Source organism: Protopterus annectens, chromosome 6.part1 (genome assembly GCF_019279795.1).
Source record: "Protopterus annectens isolate FY-2018-M chromosome 6.part1, PAN1.0, whole genome shotgun sequence".
Lineage (NCBI taxonomy): Eukaryota > Metazoa > Chordata > Ceratodontiformes > Protopteridae > Protopterus > Protopterus annectens.
The window spans coordinates 432,312,409-432,333,746 of record NC_056738.1 but is presented as its reverse complement, the minus strand read 5'-3'; the positions used below and the strand labels follow the sequence as shown (position 1 = coordinate 432,333,746).

The window sequence follows — 21,338 nt, the reverse complement described above, 5'->3', positions numbered from 1 at the left end:
TCTTAAATTAAGGCTGCTAGGAAGGCAACTACTTGTATTCACTTTGCAAAGTTTTAAAGTTAATTTATTTTACTGAATTGCTTGTCAATTTTCTTTTAAACGTTAATTATGTTCATAGGAGATTACCAGGCTAACAGTTTAAGAGCTCTTACAAGCCTAGCCAATTTTACCCAATATATGACCCCAGGGGCAAAAGAATGGCAGGAATTTGTGCCTATGTCTTGAGTATCTTACAGACTGCCCCTGTCCATAAGGGACATAGACACTACCCTAGGTGTGAATTTGTAATTCCCCATCCACTGATCCAAACTGCATTTGAAGACAGCCAGGGAAGGGCTTTGCTTAATACGAATGGGAAGCCTGTTCCAAAGAAGGGGCAATCTCTGGCACACATATCTGTCTCTCCAGCATGTTTGTTTGAGTTGCTGAATAAGTTAGATCCCTAGACTGGGTAACCCTCATGCTGTTTGACTTACGGATGTATAGCAGTGCAATCAGGGCTGGATTTGTGAGTGCCTTGTAAGTTAGGCATAGCTCAACCCTCATAGTTGGTAGGAGACAAAGTAAAGGAATTGGGATTTTACCACACAGGACATGTTGTTTACACCCTGTATTTTCTTTGTGAGGAACCTCTGAAGTCACTCCAGCTGCTGTAAGTGCCTAGTCAAGTACATCCAAAATGGTGCACTGTACTCAATTATTGGTCTAATGAGTTCATCAGGACTATAATTTCCTTATATACCATACCTTTCTTATAAGTTGTGTCCCATAGAAGGACTTCCTCACCACTGTGGACACATGGTGGTCAAAGTTCAGACTGCTATATATCTGTGTACTTAGATCTCTTATCTCCGAGTCTACTCTTATGGGGTGTGCTATTGATGCTGTAATTTGCAGTAGTATCTGACTTCCCAAAGGGTATGATAATGCATTTTTTCGCATTTAGCTTTAAGCCATGGTTCTGGCACCAATCATTTGTCTGAGCTAGACCCTCCTATAGGACAGCTACATTGTTGGGGAATTCAGTGATTTCCCCCAGCTTGCAGTTGCCAGTAAACTTTACTATCCAGAAGCCTTCCACATTATCCTTGACTTCTGAGAAGTATATTCCAGACAGGAGTGGTCCCAGCACTGAGCCCTGTGGCAAACCACTACTAACTGGACCCTTGCTAGATCTGGATTCATCCACTTTAACCATGTGTCCTGTCCGTGAGCCAATTAGCTTTCTATTTGGTGACATAGGAATGTATACCAAGCTTTATGAGTTTATTTAGAATATATGAGTGAGGAATTGTGACAAATGTCTTGGCCAGGTCAAGGTAGGCAGTATGTACTCTTTTACCCTCATCCATGGCCTTAGCGATTTTCTCAAAGAAAGCCATCACATTCAGCCGCATTCAGTGGGCATGATCTGCCCTTGATAAAGCCGAACTGAGTTAGGCCAAGTGTTTGAAGTTTCCTACGTTATTATTTATCAGGTCCATAATTAGTCTTTCTATGGCCTTACATATAAGACTAGTCAAACTTATGGGTCTGTAATTTCTCGGGTCAGTACATGCTCCCCATTTATGCAGAGGGATGACTGTTGCTTTCCTACACTCTATCAGGACAAAGCCAGTCCGGAGGGCGTGGTTAAATAGAGATCTTAATTGGGCCTGACAAGCCCTGACTCAAGTTGTTTAAGAGGCAACTTGGTATACTGTCAGGTCCGATTGAAGCCATGTTTTTAGCTTTAGAGAGTGCAGTGGCAACCTGTTCTTTGGTGATAATTGGCAGTGGAGTGGTGAAGGGTATTTCTTGGGGAGAACTGGGTGTGATGGGAGGTGAAATTTGAGCTGAATTTGTCAGCCAGCAGATTTGCTACATCGCCATCTACAACTAATTCCACACACTGTTTGGTATTGCCCTTAAGATTGTGGACAGAATTGAAAAATACCTTAGGGTTATCCTTAGCTTTGGAGGCTAGTTTTACCTCAAAATCTGCTTTCAAAGACTTGACTAGTTCCCCAATTCTCTTGTTTAGATTAATGAGGAACTTGTTCTGTTGTACACATTCTCTCTTACTTCTCAACAGGATTTTCTTTCTTTTGTTGTACAACTTATTATTACCAGGGGTCCACCAGGGCGGCTTGGTTTTGCAGTCTGACTTGAGTTTATTTGGGTCTGGTGCTGCTGTTTCTATGCAGTTGTTTATATGGTTATACAGGGCTTTTGTGCATGTCTCTACATATGTTTCTGTATTTTCTGGATTTGGGGGAGCTTGGAAATTAGCTACGCCATCCCTTAATAGGGAGTAATTTACATTTTAAAGTTTTTAAAGTTTTTGGGGTTAGGTGGGGGGACTAGTTTTACCTTTACTTCAAGGGAAACCACTTTGTGATCTGATCTTACCAGTGAGGGTATTATACTTGTGGGGTGCAGCACTCTTCCACATTTGTGAGTACCAGATCTATGATATTTGTTCCCCTAGTATGAGTGTAGACTAGCTGCTCCAGGGCATTTGAATTTAAGTCAACAAATCTTTGGTTCTGCATGTTACTGGTCGTGTGCACCACCCAATTAATGGAGGTGTTTTTAAAATTACCCATTAGTATGCTATTAGGCAGAATTGGTGAGTGAATGTAAGTAACTTCAGGTATGATCCATGGGTTTCCAAGTTCATTGTGAGGGACTTATAAATAGCAATGAAGTCTACATCATGTGGGATCACCCATTACCACCAGTTAGTTAAAAAGATAGATGCTAGACATCCAGATAATAGTGGTCCATGAAAAGAAGACAAAAGTAGCACTGATCATTGAAATCACCACACCAGGTGATTACATTGTGTTGTGTACAGAGAAACACAAAGTCATAAAATATCAGGATTTGCAGGCAGAAATAAGAGCAATGTGGAAGAAAGATACCCAGGCAGTTCCAGCAGTAGTAGGAGCAACGTGCCTTAGAAAAAAGAATCTACAATCGTATTTAGATATGTTACCAATACATGTAACCCCGTACAAATTGCAGAAGGAGTCATTACTGGGCACATTGCAGATGCTGCGAAGAGCACATCTAGCTAACATCAAAGATTGAAATAATACTAATCTCATGAACTTTAATCATAGGTTCATAGGTTCATACTAGGCTATCTGCCCGAGGGCATTTATAAGCCTAGCCCATAGTTTTGTGGCTTAAGCCACCCCTTTTGTATGGGGAACTATACCCATTATTTTGCTGTGCCTCTGTCTAGCAGTGACACTGAGGTAATCCCTGGAGTATATCTGCGATCTCCCATCCATTGGTCAAGATTTCTCTTGAACAAGGCCAGCGAGGTGCTCTGCCTCACATATACAGGGATTTTGTTCCACAGCATAGGGAGTCTTTGGGTGATGAATCTATCCCTCCAGCATGTCCTATTAATAGCCGTGTCGAGGTTTAAGTCTCCCGCCCTTGTGGCTCTGACGGATCTAGATTTTTTGAGGTGAAGCATATTCATCAACTCTGGGTTTGACATGGCCTTGTATGTCAGGCAAAGGTCACCTCTGAGCAAGTGGTAAGTGACTGAATAGAGCTGGAGTTCTTTCAGTCGGGCAGCATAAGACAGATTTTTGAGACCCTTTATCCTTTTGGTGAGGAACTTTTGTGGCCTCTCTAGCTGCTGCAAGTGTCGGGTCAGATACATTCCGAATGGGGCATTGTACTCAATCATTGGTCTGATGAGTGATGAGTATAGGGAGACTATGACCTCCCTTGATCTAGATGTGAATCCCTTCATGATGAGGTGGGCAATGTAGAAGGTCTTCCTAACTACTTTAGCTACATGGGTGTCGAATGACAGGCTACTGTCAACCTGGGTCCCCAGGTCCCTGATAACTTCTTCTGTGCTCAGAGGATTACCACCTATATGGTAGCTAGGGGTAACCTTGTTTTTCCCAAAGGGTATGACTATGCATTTTTTGGCATTTAACTTTAGGCCATGGCTCTGGTACCAGTCATCCGTTTCTGTGAGACCCTTCTGAAGGATATCTGTGTCAGATGTGTTTTCGACTATGGCGCCCAGTTTGCAGTCATCTGCAAACTTTGTCAGCCATAACCCTCCTGTGTTTGCTTGTACTTCGGAAAAGTAGATGCCAAACAAGAGTGGGCCCAGGACTGAGCCCTGTGGGACACCACTTGTGACAGGCTTTGAGTCTGACATGGCGCCAGCAACTCTGACCCTGTGGGTTCTGTCACTCAGCCAGTTTGCAACCCATCTTGTGATGTATGGGTTAACATTTAAGCGGATGAGTTTTTCAATGATACCCGAGTGGGGTATTGTATCGAAGGCCTTCGCCAGATCGAGGTAGGCTGTATGGACTGCCTTTCCCTCATCAATGGCTTTGGTGACTGTTTCGAAAAAGTCAACCAAGTTTAAAAGGCATGATCTGCCTTTGACAAAGCCAAACTGGGTTGGATCCAAAGTCTGCAAATTCCCTATGTCTTTATTTATGAGGTCCATTATGATCCTCTCCATAGCTTTGCAGATAAGGCTTGTCAAGCTAATGGGCGGTAATTTCCAGGGTCTGTGGAGGCACCGCCTTTGTGAAGTGGGACCACAGTCGCAGTGCGCCACTCCTGGACGTATCCAGAGGTGAGACTATGATTAAACAGCTGTCCTAGCTGTGGGTTTAATTCCTCGTTGAGTTCGTGGAGCACACAGCCTGGGACACCATCAGGTCCCATGGATGCTGTGTTTTTGCTTTGGAGAGAGCAGTTCTCACTTGGGCGTTTGAGATGTTTGGGGGGCTGCAACCATTTGGTATAGATATCTCTCCTTTTGGGGGGAGAAGTTTGCACTGAACCTGTCAGCCAGTATGTTGGCAATGTCTGTAGGATCAGTAATCTTCACATCATTTTGAACTAGTTCTGAGCATATCTGGGAGTTTCCTCCCAGGTTTCTAACATAGCTAAAGAAGGCCTTATGATTGTCCTTTGAGTCTTTAGCTATTTTTCTCTCAAAATTTGCTTTGGATGATTTTATGAGAGCTCTTAGTTTTTACTTATAGTGATCAAGGGTGTCTTACCTTTTAAGGATTTTGCTCTATCTTGTAGTAGCTTCCTCCTTTTGTTGTAGAGTTTGTTTATGGCTGGGGTCCACCAGACTGGACGCTTGCCCTTGGTACAAAGAGTCTTTGTTTTGCTTGGGATTGCCTTATCCATGCAGTGCTGCAGGTGCTGGTAGAAGGCATTTGTAAGTGATTCAGCGGTTTGAGTACTGTTTTCCGCGGCTCGGGGCCTTAAAGGAGACCACACTAGTCTTTAGAAGTGTGAAGTCGGCTTTCGAGAAGTTTTACTGTGGTCTTTTATTTCAGGTGGGGGTGGGATGAGGACCTCCAGCAAGATTAGTTTGTGATCTGATCTCACCAGTGAGGGGTATACTTCTGGTGTTGAACATTGTGCTCCCATGTTCCTGATGATGAGATCAAGTATGTTTTCTCCTCTTGTGGGGATGGTGACTAGTTGTTCCATGGCATTTGAGTTTATGAATTCCAGGAACTTTTGGGCTAGGGTGTTTGGGCTTGAGTAGTGTTCCCAGTCTATATTAGGGTAATTGAAGTCACCTAGTATGATGGTGTTTGGAGATACATTTATCCCCTCCAGTGTTTTCAGGAAAGCCATGTGAGGTTCCTGAGTTTGTGAGGGTGGCCTGTAACATGCTACAATTTGCAGAGCAGTCTTGCCTATGGTTAATTGCACCTGGATGGTCTCTGATGCATCGTGCGTTGCCACCAGTCTTGAGGTGTGGGTGTCCTTGATGAATATGGATACCCCCCCTCCTTTCTTGTTATTGTCCTGATTTTGTGGCTGAACGCATGGTATGAGGTAAAACCTGTTAGTGCTGGGGTGCTCTCAGGAGCCTTAAACCAGGTTTCTGTCACAGCACAGACATCGATGTTCTCCATACTGAGAAGGGCCTCGAGTGCGTGCATTTTGAGATTTAGACTTCTGGCATTGAGCAGCATTACCCTTAGTTTTTCCTTTTGTGTTCTAGGGTGGTAGTTTTAGAATTTGAGCCTTGCCTAAAAAGGTACTATGGGGGTGGCAAGAACCTTTGCCAATATCCGGAATCCCAGGGTGACAGGTGCAAGCCGTCCCTTGCAAGCAGCGTGGCTTGTCCAGCATGTCATCCCAGGCAGACAGACATTGGATCCCCTTTGAATGACACCAGAGTTTAAGCCAATTGTTAAAGCTGATCATCTTATCTCTGTATTGTGGCATCATTCTTGGTGAAGGTAGGATACTGCTCAAGGTCAGGGTCATACCTGCCTGGGCTACATAATCAGAGAGCTCCTCAATGTCTCTTTTCATGTAGTCCAAGGAGGTACGTCTCAGGTCGTTTACACCAGCGTGGACAATGACTGAGTCGTATTTGTACCTGCTGTTGAGAGACCTGAGTGCTTGCGTTATGTGGTGGATTCTAGCGCCCGACAGGCAGCTTACTGTAACTCTCTCCTTACTCAGTCTGGTGAGCGGGACGTCAGTGTGTCTGACTATGGAGTCACCAATGACTAGTGTGTCTGGCATTGTGTTTGGCCTTAAGGGCTGTGACTGTTTGACACTCTGACTGTGAGGTCTATGTGTTGCAGGTGTTGTGTTCTGAGGTGGTGGTTGTTTGGGTGTCTGCTTTGGTGGCCTCTGCTGTTTTGGTAGATTTCTGATCAGAGCCTCCGAGTATGTCTTTGTGTGTTTATGTGTATGATTTGAGGTTGTGATGGTACTATGTGAGACTGGGTCTATAGTGTGTGTGGTAACCTTCTCCTCCTGTCTGGTCTTGCCAGTCTTAAGTTGAGAGAGCTCAGCCTCCAGTTTGGCCGTATAGTTGTATCTCTCGCATGTATTTGTGTTTTGTGGGAGGAGGAGAGGGTTGTCTGTGTACATGAGGCAATTGTAACATTGCCTCAATATTCCCAGGTTCACCAGCTGAGCAGGAGAGGATACTAGCAACTGATCCCTCGACATGCTAGAAGGAATAGACAAAAAAACTTTAAAAAGAGATTCCGGGGGATGTGGGTGTCGCCTTTTTGGGGTACTATCTATAACAAGAGTGCTGTATCTCGGTGATAAGTACTGTAGGAGCAAGTGCTAGGTTTGACAGATACAGAATAGGCTACTCGGAGTTAGGTAGAGATGATCTTTTTAGTTATAGGATATGCTGATTAGATCAGTAGTATAGTTCGAGGAAGGTAGTTTTAACGGAAAATTTGAAGAGTGGACTTTAGGTAGCCCTAATAGTTTAAATCTGCTTAACCGGCGCTGCCCTAGTGTGCAACGGTAGCAGCTCAATCGCTAAACTGCAAACGCTTTAGCGTTTTTATATCAGGGGCTGAAAGAAGCTAGGAACTGGCCCAAAACGACCAATAAACTACAAGTTGCTGGCTGAAACCTCACAAAACTGGACCAACAGGCAGCTCAATGCTTCCCACTCCCACTGGTAAGCAAGGGAACTTCCTCTCTTCCAAATTAGGTAAAGGATCAGTAACAGGAACTGCAAACAAAGCCCAGGGATCAGCAAGCTCTGAAACTGGACTATTCTAGCTCAGTAAGGCGGAAAACAAGAGATATCCTTGTTTTTTGTTTTTCAGAAAACAAGCAGAAACAGATACAGTAAACACTTATAAATGCTATAAATCGGCTATCACAGCCTACACAAACAATTTGCAACAGTTACATATTTTAAAAGTAACAAACTGAGAAACAAGTGCAATAACAGAATAAATGCAGAATAAACAATAACAATGTATCAGCAAGCAGGCGAAATACAGTTGCTAGATAAATAGAAGTGGAAAGCCACAAAAAATATACTTAAATCAGGTAAAGTCGCTTTTTTAGCTCTCTGAAGCTTGGATTACTCTGCTGGCCACCACGAGGATCTGTGCTGAGTAGGTACAAGCTAAAAAACGCGCGTTTAGCATTTTTTATATCAGGGGGCTGAAAGAAGCTAGGCATACTCTGGCTTTTGAATGGGGTCCATTCCCATCATGGTTTTAGAAACCCAAAAGACTTGGAGAAATTAAAAAAAAAAAATAGCAAGAATATGGTGATGGATTTATCCCATGGTTAGTTGGACAGGGAGTATCACAAGCATGTCATATTGTTTGAACAGCCTTGAGGTGTGTTTATCCTTTATGTAGATAGATACACCTCTGCCTTTTGCTCTTTCATGTTCAGTGGGTAAAAAGCATAATAAGAAGTTATGTACCTACCATAACGTTCCATGTTAGTTGTCTTCTTGCCTTCTTTCTTGCTGGATGGGTTCGGAGCCGATCTTCGGCTCCGACTCGGCCAATACTAAAAGCTCGAGAGCTAATTCCACCGGCTCGAGGCTCCCCCATATCCCACAATGCTAGGCGGTAACTCCTCAGATCTCGTTTGAAAGCTAGGCCAAGCAAGAAAAAAGCTCCATAACATGGAGAAGGGTAATCCACCTCTATAGGGCTAACTGTGAGGTGACTTAAACCTAACAGAGGAAAATACAGAGGTGGTAAAACAGTGGGAGAAAGGATTAGAGAGGTCACAAAATAATCTCCTCTAGGTCTGTCCAGGCTAGGGGGAAGGAGGGTGGGACACAAGAAAGAAGGTGAGAAGAAGACAACTAACATGGAACGTTATGGTAGGTACATAACTTCTTAATGTTAAGTTGTCTATCTCGCCTTCATTCTTGCTGGATGGGACCGTGTCCCTAGCACCTTGTCCCTGGTGGCCTATCGGAACAGACTCTTGAGAACAGTGGAACCAAAGTTGGCACGGTCTCTGGAGGCTATGTCCAACTTATAATGAGAAATGAAGGTATGAGGTGAAGCCCAAGTTGCTGCTGAACAAATAGAATCAATAGGAAGCCTATCCTGAAAGGCTATGGATGTGGCTAATGACCTTGTAGAGTGAGCTCTAGGCTTAGAGGGCAATTGTTGGTGTCTGATCTCATAAATATAGGTAATCGTAGAAGTAAGCCATCGTGAAAGTGACACTTTAGAGACTGGGAGACCCATCTTGCCTTCCGCATAGGAAACAAACAGTTGGTCTGTTTTTCTGAACTGTTTAGTCCTGTCCAAATAATACCTTAGTTGGCGATGAACATCTAAAGAGTGCAATTTTTGTTCTGATCTGTTGCCATAATTGGGGAAAAAAACTGGAAGATCAATAGTTTGATTTAGGTTTGTTTGAGAGGCCACTTTAGGCAAAAAAGATGGATTGGTACGCAAGGATACTCTATCTTTGTGAAAAATTAGATGCGGAGGACGACAACATAGAGCATGAAGTTCCGAAACCCTTCTAGCCGAAGTGATGGCTATTAGAAAAAGCGTTTTCCAAGACAGCAACTTCATAGAACATGAAGCTGCAGGTTCAAAAGGGGGTAGAATCAAAGATGCTAAAACCAAGTTCAGATCCCATGGAGGAGGTGGATCCTTGACAGGGGGTTTAAGAAGAAAGACTCCTTTCAGAAAGGCTTTACAGAGTTTGTGGGACATGATAGCTGACTCTAACACTCCCACATGAAAATTAGATATAGCCGCCAATTGAACTCTGATAGTAGAAGGAGAAGAGCCTGCTTGGAAAAGCTTAGCTAGGAAATCAAGAATGGACTGAGTGGGAGCCGTAAAGGGGTCTATTTTCTTGGAAACTGCCCATAAAGAGAAACGTTTCCATTTGCTGCTATAAATCTTCCGGGTAGAAGACTTATGAGAAGCTATCAAAATATCTCTAACTGAGTGAGATATTAAGGGAAGCCTGGCTAATGTTGGAATTGGAGGAACCACGCTGTGAGGTTCAGAGAAGAAAAAGAATGGTGCAGTTGACCAGATTGATGGATCAAGAGATCTGGAACTGGGTCCAGATGCCATGGTTGCGCCAAAAGGTAACGATGAAGAAAGGGAAACCAAACTTGTCGAGGCCAATAAGGGGCAATGAAGATCATTAAGGCCTTCAGAGCAATGGCTTTCCGAATCAGCTGAGGTATCAGTGGGAACGGGGGAAAGGCATACAGGAGCCCCGGAGGCCAATCGTGAGCTAGAGTGTCTCTGATGGGATGACCTGGTAGGGGAAAGAGGATGAAGAACTCGGTACACTTGCTGTTTTGGGGAGTGGCAAAAAGATCGCAGCAAGGATGGCCCCAAGTTCGAAAAACTTTTTCCAATAATGATTTCTTCAGAGACCACTCGTGAGGCATGAGGATTGCTCTGCTCAATCTGTCTGCTATCACATTGGACTTGCCGGGAATGTGCGTTGCTATAAGGAAGCGCTGAGAAGAGATCGCCCATTGCCACAGTCTGAGTGCTTCTCGACATAAGGGGTAAGATTTGGTTCCGCCTTGTTTGTTGATGTACCACACTACGGACATATTGTCCGTCTGAATTGCTATAGTTCCCTTGGGAAGAGAGTCTTGAAGGGCTTGCAACGCTAGAAGCACTGCTCTCATCTCTAGAACATTTATGTGCAAGTGGCACTCGATCGGCTGCCACGTGCCCTGGACTGTCCTGCCCTGGTAATGCCCCCCCCCCCTATCAGGGAGGCGTCCGTTGTCAGAGTTGCAGCCGGGGGCGGGGGGGGTGAAGGGTCTCCCTAGAAAAAGTTGGGGGGATGTGACCCACCATAGAAGATGATTCCTGCATGACTGAGTTATGCTGATAGTGTGGGACATAGGTAGAAGTTGAAAGGACCACTGAGTAAAAAGCATCCACTGTAGGATCCTCATGTAAAAGCGGGCTAAGGGGAGGAGAGGAATAGCCACCATAATCCCTAGGACTTTCAACACCAGTCTGACTTTGATCTTGTTTTGTCATAAGAGAAGGAAAACCTGCTTGTGAATGTCTGCTACTCTTTGTTCTGTGAGTCTGGCTGACAGACTGGCTGTGTCTAATCTTGCGCCTATAAAGGTAATAGATTGACAAGGCGACAAGACAGACTTTTCGTAATTTACCGAGATGCCTAGTGCCTGACAGGTTCGTAAAGTGTAGTCTCTGGCTAAGAGAAGTAGATGCCTGGTGGTGGCAGTCAGGAGCCAGTCGTCTAAATAAGGAAACACCTGGAATCCCTGGCCCCTCAAATGAGCAGCGACCACTGCCATGCATTTGGTGAACACTCTGGGGGCTGTAGTGAGACCAAAGGGCAGGGCCCTGAACTGAAAATGAGTGGCCCCCTAGCCTGAAGCGGAGAAATCTCCTGGATCGTCTGTTCATTTTGATGTGATAGTACGCATCCTGGAGATCTATGGAACACATCCAGTTGTCCTGGCCCAGAAAGGGCAGGATGGACTGCAGCGTGACCATCCGAAATTTTGTTTACTTGACAAACTTGTTCAAGATGCTGAGATCCAAAATGGGTCTCCAGCCCCGTTTTCTTTGGAACCAAAAAGAATTTGGAGTAAATTCCGGATCCTTGTTGGTCTGCTGGAACTGGTTGAATGGCTCTTTTTGTCAGCAGCTTCGAAATTTCTAGTGCTGCTTGTTCCCTTTGACTGGGTGAAACGTCTGGAAGGGATTTTCCGGACTGTTTTGGGATGCGAATGAAAGGAATTCTGTAGCCTTCGGATATGATAGACTGTACCCACTTGTCTTGAGTAAGGTTAAGCCAGGCTTTTGGGTACAGAGATAATCTTCCCCTGACTGCCTCCAAAGGTGGACAGTCGGGCAACCCCTCAGGGGTGTTGAAAGGGTTTGTCAGAGAAAGTTTCTCGACTACCCTGATTCTGCGGGCCCCCTCTGCCTCTAGGATGGCGTCTATTATTATTGCTCTCCCCACTGCCTCTAGAGAGGAAACGACTCTGTGCGTCCGGCAAGACTCCTTGTGGTTGTTTGCAGAACCACATCTTCCCCCCCTTCTGACCTTTGGGGTAAGGCCTAGAAGGGGTAGAAAAATGGACTCCGACAGCAGAAAGAGTCTTACCTTCAACCTCGCACCTAGTCAGAGTATCCTTCACTTGTGGACCAAAGAGAGATGATCCGTCAAAAGGGGAGTTAGTGAAAGACGCCTTGAAAGGGTCCGCAAAGCTACATAGCCGCATCCAGGCATGGCAACATAAAGCCACCCCTGTACCTGCGGCTCTGCTCGCTCCATCAGCCGCGTATGAAATCAGGTGCATGGAGGAGTTAACCACTGAATTAAGGGTAGCCAGCTGGGAGTTCATCCTATCTTGAAAACCCGCAGCTGATGGGTCCTTCAACATTTCACTAATTTCCTTGAGCAAGTCCCTCTGGAGACGAGTGAAATGACACAAGTAATTCAGCGAATGCATGGAAAACGTCGCTGATGAAAACATCCGCTTACCGTACCTGTCCATGGTCCTAGATTCTTTATTAGGAGGATGAACAGGCACCGAAGGATCCGCTAATTCCTTCTTGGTGGCAGCAGCCACCACCATGGCATCCACAGAGACACCTTTGGACAAAAACTCCTTGTCTTTGGGGGTAGTGATAAATTTGGCCGGCCTCCTAGGGGTGGGTTCCACCGAGTCAGGAGCCGACCAAGCCTTCCTCGCCACCACTTCCATGAGTGGGTCAAAGGGAGGGGACACCCAGGAGGTGGAAGGTTGAGAACCAAATGCCTCAAGGTACACTGATTCGTCCTCTGAAGGGTTAAAGGCTGGCCAATTCCCCCTCTGCTTCAGGATTTCCAGTATGTCTGCAAAGGAGACATCCTCAGAGGGGGAACGAGGGGAACCCTCAGAATCTTCCAAATCAGTGTCAGAGGTGACAGACTCAGGGGAGTCAACGTGCTTCCTCTTACACTGTCTCTTCTTAGGGGGTTCCTCTGCAAGATCAGGAGAGGCCTTGGAAGAGGAGGAAATTCCCAGTGGGGAAACTTGAGGCACAGATTCCCTACGGTCCGAAGCAAGGGGGTGAGAAGGAATCACCGCAGGCACTGTAGAGGGAGGAGCTGATGGAGCCGACTGTGGAGTAGAACCAGGTTCTAACACGCTCCTCATGACCTCAAAGGCACCCCTATCAGGCAGGGCCAGAGGTCTCCGCTTCGAAGAGCTGAAAACCTCCCCCGGCACCGACAAGGATGGCTCCGAAGCCGATGTCAGAGCCGAACTAACCAGCGCCGAAGCACCGAGAGGGAGAGCGGGGTCGGACAAGGGTCCGATGCCACTCGCCCCCTCGGAGCCGACGAGGGAAGTCCGGCGCCGAGATCCCTCCAAGGAGGAGATCGGAGCAGACGACGGCGCCGAAAGGAAAGGTATCAGTTCCGACGCTCCCACAGTCTCGGCTCTGAGCAGCACCGGCTCCGAACTCGATAGAGTCGGAGGAGGAATGTCTAATGGAACAGGGGCAGCCATCGACTGTTGAGTCCGGCTGTGTAACATCTGGGCCAGTGCCTCGGACTTAAGAAGCCTACTCACCACCCTCTGCAAATCATGGTCCGAAAGTCTGGAGGACCTAGAGGAGTGTGACCTATGGCTCCGTTCAGACAAGAGCGGTGAGGCTGGAGCCGAATGAACGGAGCCGATAGAAGGAGACCTGGACCTCTTTCTAGTAATCGGTTCCGACAAGAGTGTCGGAACCGACTTAGACTTGTCTGTCACGGCTCCAGCCGGAGCCGAGGACACAGTATGTGTAGTAGGTCTAGAATCATCGGCTCTGGCCGGAGCCGATGGTTGAACCGTTAAAACGGTCCTTGAACCTCCGGAGGACGGCTCGGACACTGGAGCCGACTGCCTGGAGGACTTAGAAGGTTTCCCCGACATGGACTGTGTCGGGGGACCCTCAGGTTTCAATAAGACTCTTAAAATTAGGTTATTTTTACATTCCTGCAGGACTCTAGGGCTGAAACCATGACAGACAGCACAAGAGTCCTGCAGGTGTAAAGGTCCCAGGCAGTATACACAAGAAGTGTGACCGTCTGTCAGACACATCTTCTGACAGCACGAGTCACACTTCTTAAAGCCTGAGACCTTCGATTCTTTAGACATATCCAAAGAACAATAGTGCAATCACTACACTTACTCACACTCACACACACACAGATTACACTAAATTAAATTAAGTAACTAACTTAACAAAATTTCCCTAGAAAACGCAGTCACTCCAACTACTAGGAGGGGAGGGAAGGGGCCTAAGGGAAGAACCCTTGAGAAATTTTTTGGAAAAAGGGGAAGAATTTGGAAGGGAGTGGTAAAAAAACTATTTAATTAACTAAATATTACAGAAAAAACTAACTTAAGGGGGTCTATATTAGTAAAGACTTTATCTAAACAACTAACCTGCAGAGCTGGTTGGAAAGAGCACCTCGTCAGCTAAGCGGCAAACGAGATCTGAGGAGTTACCGCCTAGCATTGTGGGATATGGGGGAGCCTCGAGCCGGTGGAATTAGCTCTCGAGCTTTTAGTATTGGCCGAGTCGGAGCCGAGGATCGGCTCCGAACCCATCCAGCAAGAATGAAGGCGAGATAGACAACTTAACATTAGCTATTCACTACCGTTGTACTTTCTGTGGCTTTGAACCATGTTTTAGTAACTGCACAGATGTCAGCATTTTCCAGGATGAGGAAAGCTTCCAGGGAGTGCAGTTTCTTGTTGAGACTCCAAAAATTGAGCAGTAATACCTTCATCTTGCACTGAGTAACTTTTTGTTATGTTGGAAGGTTTACATGCTTGGCAATGCCTAAAAAAGGCACTATAGGGGTGGTTAATATCTGAAAGCCTAGCTGTGACAGGTGAAGACCATCCATAGCAAAGCAGTACGGCCTGTAAACAATGTCTTCCTAGGCTGGCAAGTATTGGACCACTTTAGAATGACACCAGTAGCTAAGACAACTGTTAAAGTCGATCATTTTCTGCTGGTATTGTGGCATAATTTGTGGAAATGGTAGAAAGTTGCTCAATGCTAGGCTCATACCTGCCTGTGATACATACTACGAGAAGTCAATCATGTCTATCTTGATATAGTCCAAGGAGGAATATTTCAGGTCACTCATGCCCACATACACTATGACCGAGTCACTATGACCGAGTCATACTGGTATTTAGGGGTAAGTGATCTGAGTGTTTATGTGACCTGGTGGATCCTGGCCCCTGAAAAGCAACTAACTGTACCCTTATACTTATCCAGCCTGGTAAGTGGGAGATCAATGTGTCTCACAATGGAGTCTCCTATGACCAGAATATTGGGTTGTGCAGTGTTTTGATGTATGAGTTTGACAGCTATGCAGAATGAGATGTTTGTTTATGTGTTGCACCTTGTTCACTACAAACATTGGTCAGACCTTTCATGATTAAATGCTTGCACCTCCAGTCACCTTGTCTTGTACTGAAAGTATTTGCTAATAAAAACAAAAACGGTTAGTGGTTTTGTAAATACAAGTAAGAATCCTTGTAGAATGCATTCAAAGCACACTGGTCAGACCTCATATGGTTAATAGCTTTCAGCCGTTTAATCCTTATCTCCAGTAAAAAGCAGGTGCTAATGGAAAGAAAATGGCTAATAACTTCACAAATGCAAGAAAGATATATAATTTTTATGGTTTCCATCACTTTCTCTTATTTTCAAGTCTCTTTGCTTGCAAACTGTCTACAGCTTAAACTAAGAATATTAGTCTATACAAGTACTGCTGTAAAAACTAGAAATATCTTTAAATTCTACATACATACGATCAATCCACTTTTACAGTCCCCACAGCAGTCCTAGATCACATTATATTAGCTAACTTTTCTTTTCCAACCTTTCATATCTTGTTGGATTCTAAAGCCTTTTCACATTAGAGTTAAGAAAAAGTACTTTCTTACTTTAGTATCATTAACACATAAAACAGTCACTGATAAACCTCCCAAGAACCTCACTTTTAAAATATCTCAGACTTCATAATATACTTAACTGCTTTACAAAATAATATACAATTGACATAGTCAATTGTTATACAAATACTAATAAAAACATTTTCTTGAAGTTACTTCTTCAGTTCCTTCATTCTCCTTCTAAACATTAACAGCATAAAGGGGGGTTCGTGGTTTACAGTTCACAGTTTTGGTGCCAAGCTGAAAACCTGTTCCATTTGGAAATACACACTTTCTTAGTAGCAAATTTTCCAGCCTAATATAATACTTGCAGCATGCCCTTAGAAAAAAAATGTTGCCAAAATAATATTAAAACCTATCACCCAAAACTGTCAAATTGAGATTCTACAAGTCTGGATGAATGAGAAAGCATTTTTGTTGCGTAAGTACATCCCATGGGGTAACTTGAGATGACTCCCCTTCATTAAATGAAAAAGGGATAACCACTGTTTTCTGGGCTAAAAGAGAGTCACCAACAAAATTTTAGATTGCATTTTTTGATTTCAGAATACTTCTGTAATTAGGGAAAAAGGAGGAAAAGCATAAAGGAATTTCCCCTTCCAACAAACTGCCAAAGTATCTCTTTTCCATGCTTGTGTGCACGGGACTCTGGACTAAAACAGTTTGACATACCTGTTCACAGTGAAGGCAAACAGATCTACTGTGGAGTTCCCCACTGTTTTACTATCTGTAGGAAGACTGATCTGTTTAACATTGTGAAGCCAGAGGTGACGCAAGGCTAAAAGTGGATGATTGTAAAATGCAATTATGCTAGGTTGATGCAAACAAAATGCATCTTCTTTGTGTATTGTTTTTTCATCTGTTTCTGGCATGTTGATTGGGAATGTATGTTACCTAAAAAAAATTTTGTTTGTCCAGATGTTAATGGGCGGAGTGTGGGGCTAGTTCACAGACAGGATGGCACCTTCTTCTAAGATAACAGACGAGGATGAAACAGCACTGGAATGCAATTGTCGAAACTTTTTAAGTCCCATTTGGGATCCAATTAAAGAAGAACCAGTTGTGAAGTTATTAGGACAAACTCACACTGTTGTGATAAGTGTGGGTTAGCTGGTTATGTTCAGTCTCCGTAGCAAAAAGGAAGTTACACAAAGACTTCGGCTACATAATTGTGACTTAATGAAACGTTGAGAGACTAGTGTGAAGCTGCTGTGAGAACAGTCTCTCTGTGGAAATTAGCTAGTTGTTTAAGGTACATTACTCCTTGTAGCGGCAAGCTAGGAAACGTAGACAGCTGAGGTTAGATTTTTCTGTATGCTTTCTACTATGTTTATTGTACTTGATTTTAATCTTCTTTGTGTGCCAACCTATATATATTTTATTTGTTATTCATGCTATTTTCTTCATTACTTAGGTAAAACCCATTTTAGTTATCTTTAAGCTATTGTGGCTGGTATTTATGCACTGTTGCTTAACTGAGAAGAAGGTAACCATTTACACTGAAGAATAACACACTGTAAGATCCATGTCTTTCAGACTGCTTCGACCAACTACCTGTAAAAGAGAATGACACAATCAGAGCACACCAATAACTGGAAGTCTCTGACTTTCTTCAGAGTGGTGGCAGTACTACCAGTTCCAGGAAGAAAGCTGCGGGGAACTGTAGGATTCAACAGCCTTCCCTGGAAATTGTGTGCATGTGTTGTTGTTGTTGTTGTTGTGCCTTTCGGCTTTTCCTGGTTAGGGGTCGCCACAGCGGAACTCCGGTCCGCTAATGATTGGCAGTAGATTTTTACATGTCAAGTTGCCCGCCCTGATGCACAACCTTCAACGAAGGTACACCCATTCACACATGTCTCCACACAGAAGTTGCTCTAGCTGAGAATCGAACAGGACAACGTCTTACTGTGAGGTGACAATGCTACTGCAGCACCACCACCGCAGTGTGTGAATGTAAAAAAAAAGAAGTTATGTCTTACCATAACGTTCCATCTGTGTTGTTCATCTTCTTTTATTCATCAGTGATGGGTTCAGTTCCGAGCCCTCGGAACCGAGACGGACTATTACCAAGCTCGTGCCCGCCAAAAAAACTCACAAGCTAAGTCTCTACCCAGAATGCCCTTCTCCCTGTCACCTCAGATCGAGTTTGCTAAGAAAGGAAAGTAAAGCCGACGTCACTTCTACTCAAGTACTCTAGTGCACCACTTAGACCCAAAGTATCCCCCAGGAGCCTTTGTAGGAGGAAGGAGGATGGGAAGTGATGAATAAAAGAAGATGAACGACACAGATGGAATGTTATGGTAAGACATAACTTCTTTATCTGATGTTGCTAATCTTCTTTACATTCATCACTGATGGGACAGAATCCCAAGCTACCTTGAGGTCCATGGGCGGACCTTATGGAAGAACATTCCTGAGTACCATTGAGCCGAAGGCAGCCCCCCCCCGGAGACCAGGTCCAATTTGTAATGGTTGATAAAGGTATGAGGCTTAGCCCAAGTAGCTGCTGTGCAGATGTCATCCATGGATGCCCTGGAATGAAATGCTATAGAAGTTGCCATAGATCTACTGGAGTGGGCTTTAACTTTTGGCATGGATTCATTATGGAGGGAAAAGGTGACATGTATGCTGTCCCTCTGCCATTTTGATAATGTAACCTTGGAAACAGCCTCTCCCATTTTGGGTCCCGAAAAGGAGATGAAAAGCTGTTCAGATTTATGGAAAGGTTTGGTCCTGTCTAGGTAAAGCCTTAATTGTCTATGTAAGTCTAAGGTGTGAAGGCAATACTCTCCTCTATTGGCAAAATTCTGGAAGAACACTGGTAGATCAATGGACTTGTTAATAGAGAATTCAGAAACAACTTTGGGAAGAAAGGATGGGTTTGTTCGAAGTGACACTCTATCTTTATTAAAGACCAGATACGGCCTCTTGATACACAATGCCTGCAACTCCGAAACTCTTCTGGCAGACGTAATGGCTACCAGGAACAAAGATTTCCAAGACAAAAACTTTAGGTCACACTTAGCCGCAGGCTCAAAGGGCTTTTGAGTCAAAGACTGTTGGACTAAAGTGAGGTTCCATGGTACTACAGGCTGTCTGAGAGGAGGCCTGAGATGAGAGGTCCCTTTGAGGAAAGCCTTGCAAAGGCATAACAAAATAAGAGGGGGTGCCATCTATACCATTGTGGAAGTTGGAAATTGCTGCTAGATTTACACATACTGTAAAGGCTGAGGCTCTGTTATCAAAAAACTTAGCCAAATATTGAAGCACTGCAGTAACTGGAGCCAAATACGAGTCTAGCATGTTATCCTTGGACCAAATGGAAAACACCTTTTCCATTTATTCTAATATAGTATCCTGGTGAATGGCTTGTGAGAGGCCAGAATGATGTCTCGAATGGGTGAGGAGAGATTAGCCTGCCTGACGACTAGCGGAAGTGGAGAAACTAAGCCGTCAGCTTGACAGTGGACAGGTTTGGGTGACTAAACCCTTGGGGGTGAGTGATCAGATCTGGTAGAGGGTCCAGAATCCATGACTGGAATACTAGGTGAGGCCGAAGAAAGGGGAACTAAACTTGTCGAGGCCAGAATGGGGCTATGAAGATCACTTTGCATTGCAACTGAAGAACTTTCTTTAGAAATTGTGGGATCAGAGGAATGGGAGGATAAGCGATAAGCGTCCCATGGGCCAATCGTGGATCAGAGTGTGCCTCGGTGACTCCCCCTCTGGGGAAAGTAGCTACTGCACTTGGTGTTTGATGGGGAGGTGAAAAGATCGCAGCAAGGCTGGCCCCAGTGGCTGAAGATTACAGATGCTACCTTGGGGTTGAGGATGCATCTGCTCAGTTTGTCTGCAATCACGTTGGAGATCCCCGGGATATGTTTTGCTATCAGAAAGCGGACGGACGCTATCGCCCACTGCCAGATTCTCATTGCTTCTCAACAAAGGGGGTAGGACTTGGTTCCTCCTTGCTTGTTGATGTACCAGACCACTGACATATTGTTTGATTGGATTGCATTGTCCCGGAGGGGAGAGCCGCATGGAATGCTTGCAACGCCAACAGCATGGCTCTCAGTTCTAGGACATTGATATGCAGGTGGACCACGTGCCTTGGACAGTCTTTCCCTGAAAATGCCCCCCCCACCCGATCAGGGAAGCATCCATGTCACAATGGCTGTGGGCTGGGGGGGGGGGGTTTGAAAAGGTCAGCTCCAAAGATCTACATCTGGCCTCATTCACCAAAGCAGGTTCTACTTGCAAGAGTTGGTTATTTGAATCCTGTTATCCAGGAGATGGCAGTTTAGGAACCACTGACACAGAAGGAGCCATTGCAGAATTCGCATATGTACCTTTGCTAGAGGCACTATTGGAATTGAAGCAGTCACAGAACCTAGAGCTTGGAGCACTTGTCTTGCAGGGACTGATGTTTGAGAAAGAATCATGTTTGAGAAAGAATCACTCGGATATGAAGTCTCAATCGATGGAGTCTGTGAAGAGGGAGTGATACCAGACAGGACTGAGTATTGAGCACTACTCCAATGAACTCTATTTGTTGTGTAGGGATAAGATTTGACTTTTCCGAATGTATCGTTATTCCCAACAATTTTGCTAGAGAGAGAGTATGTTGTAGAGCAGTTACCAGAAGATGCTTGGTGGGGGCAGTAAGGAGACAGTCGTCTAAATTTGGAAACACCCGGAATCCTTTTAGTCTTAAGTGAGCTGTTACCACTGCCATGCAATTCGCGAACACTCTGGGGGCTGTATAGAGACCGAATGGCAGGGCACAGAATTGGTAATGACTGGCTCCTAGCTGGAAGTGAAGCAGACTCCTGGAGCATTTGTCCATCTTGATGTGGTAATACGCATCCCGGAGATCTATAGAGCACATCCAATCACCTTCTCTTAAAAAGGGAAGGATGTTCTGAACCATGACCATCTGGAATTTGGTTTGGGTGACAGACTTGTTTAAGCTGCTGAGATCCAAAATGGGTCTCCAGTCCAGTCTTTTTTGGCACCAAAAAGAATCTCGAGTAAAATCCAGATCCACGTTGGTCTGGTGGGAGTGGTTGGGTGGCTCTTTTTTGAGACAGCTTTATAATCTCTGTAGCTGCTGCTTCCCTTTGACTGGGTGGAACGTTGGGAAGTTTTCTTGGAAATTTTGGCTGACAAGAAAGGGGAATGGTGTAACCTCTGGTGATAATATTCTGCACCCAATGATCGGTGTTGATAGACTGCCAGGCAGCTTGGTGTAGAGAGAAACGACCCCTGACTGCTTCCAGAGGTAAGCAATCGGGCCGCCCCTCAGGAGCACTGGTAAGGCTGTCCAGAGAAAGAGTCCCTGCAGCCTTGGTTGCAAGGACCCCCTCTGCCCCTATAGGGGGGTCTTCCAGAATTATTACCCTCTCTGCCTCAGAGTATCATCACCACATGTGGCATGGAAAGGACCCTGAGATTTCTTATACCACATTTTCCCAGTCCTCTGATTCCTGGAGAAGGTACGTTGAGGGTTGGAAAACCATAGGCCTATGGCAGACAGGGTTTTTCCATCCTGCTCGCACCTGGCTAGCATGCTCTTCACTTTGGAGCCAAA

The 21,338-nt window shown here is 44.9% G+C and overlaps 1 protein-coding gene across 1 annotated transcript in view; it reads right to left on the bottom strand.

The window, feature by feature from the left end:
• Positions 1-21,338, bottom strand: part of LOC122805613 (aspartyl aminopeptidase) — a 1,034,351-nt gene that overhangs the window by 11,903 nt on the left and 1,001,110 nt on the right. The window lies entirely within an intron of this gene.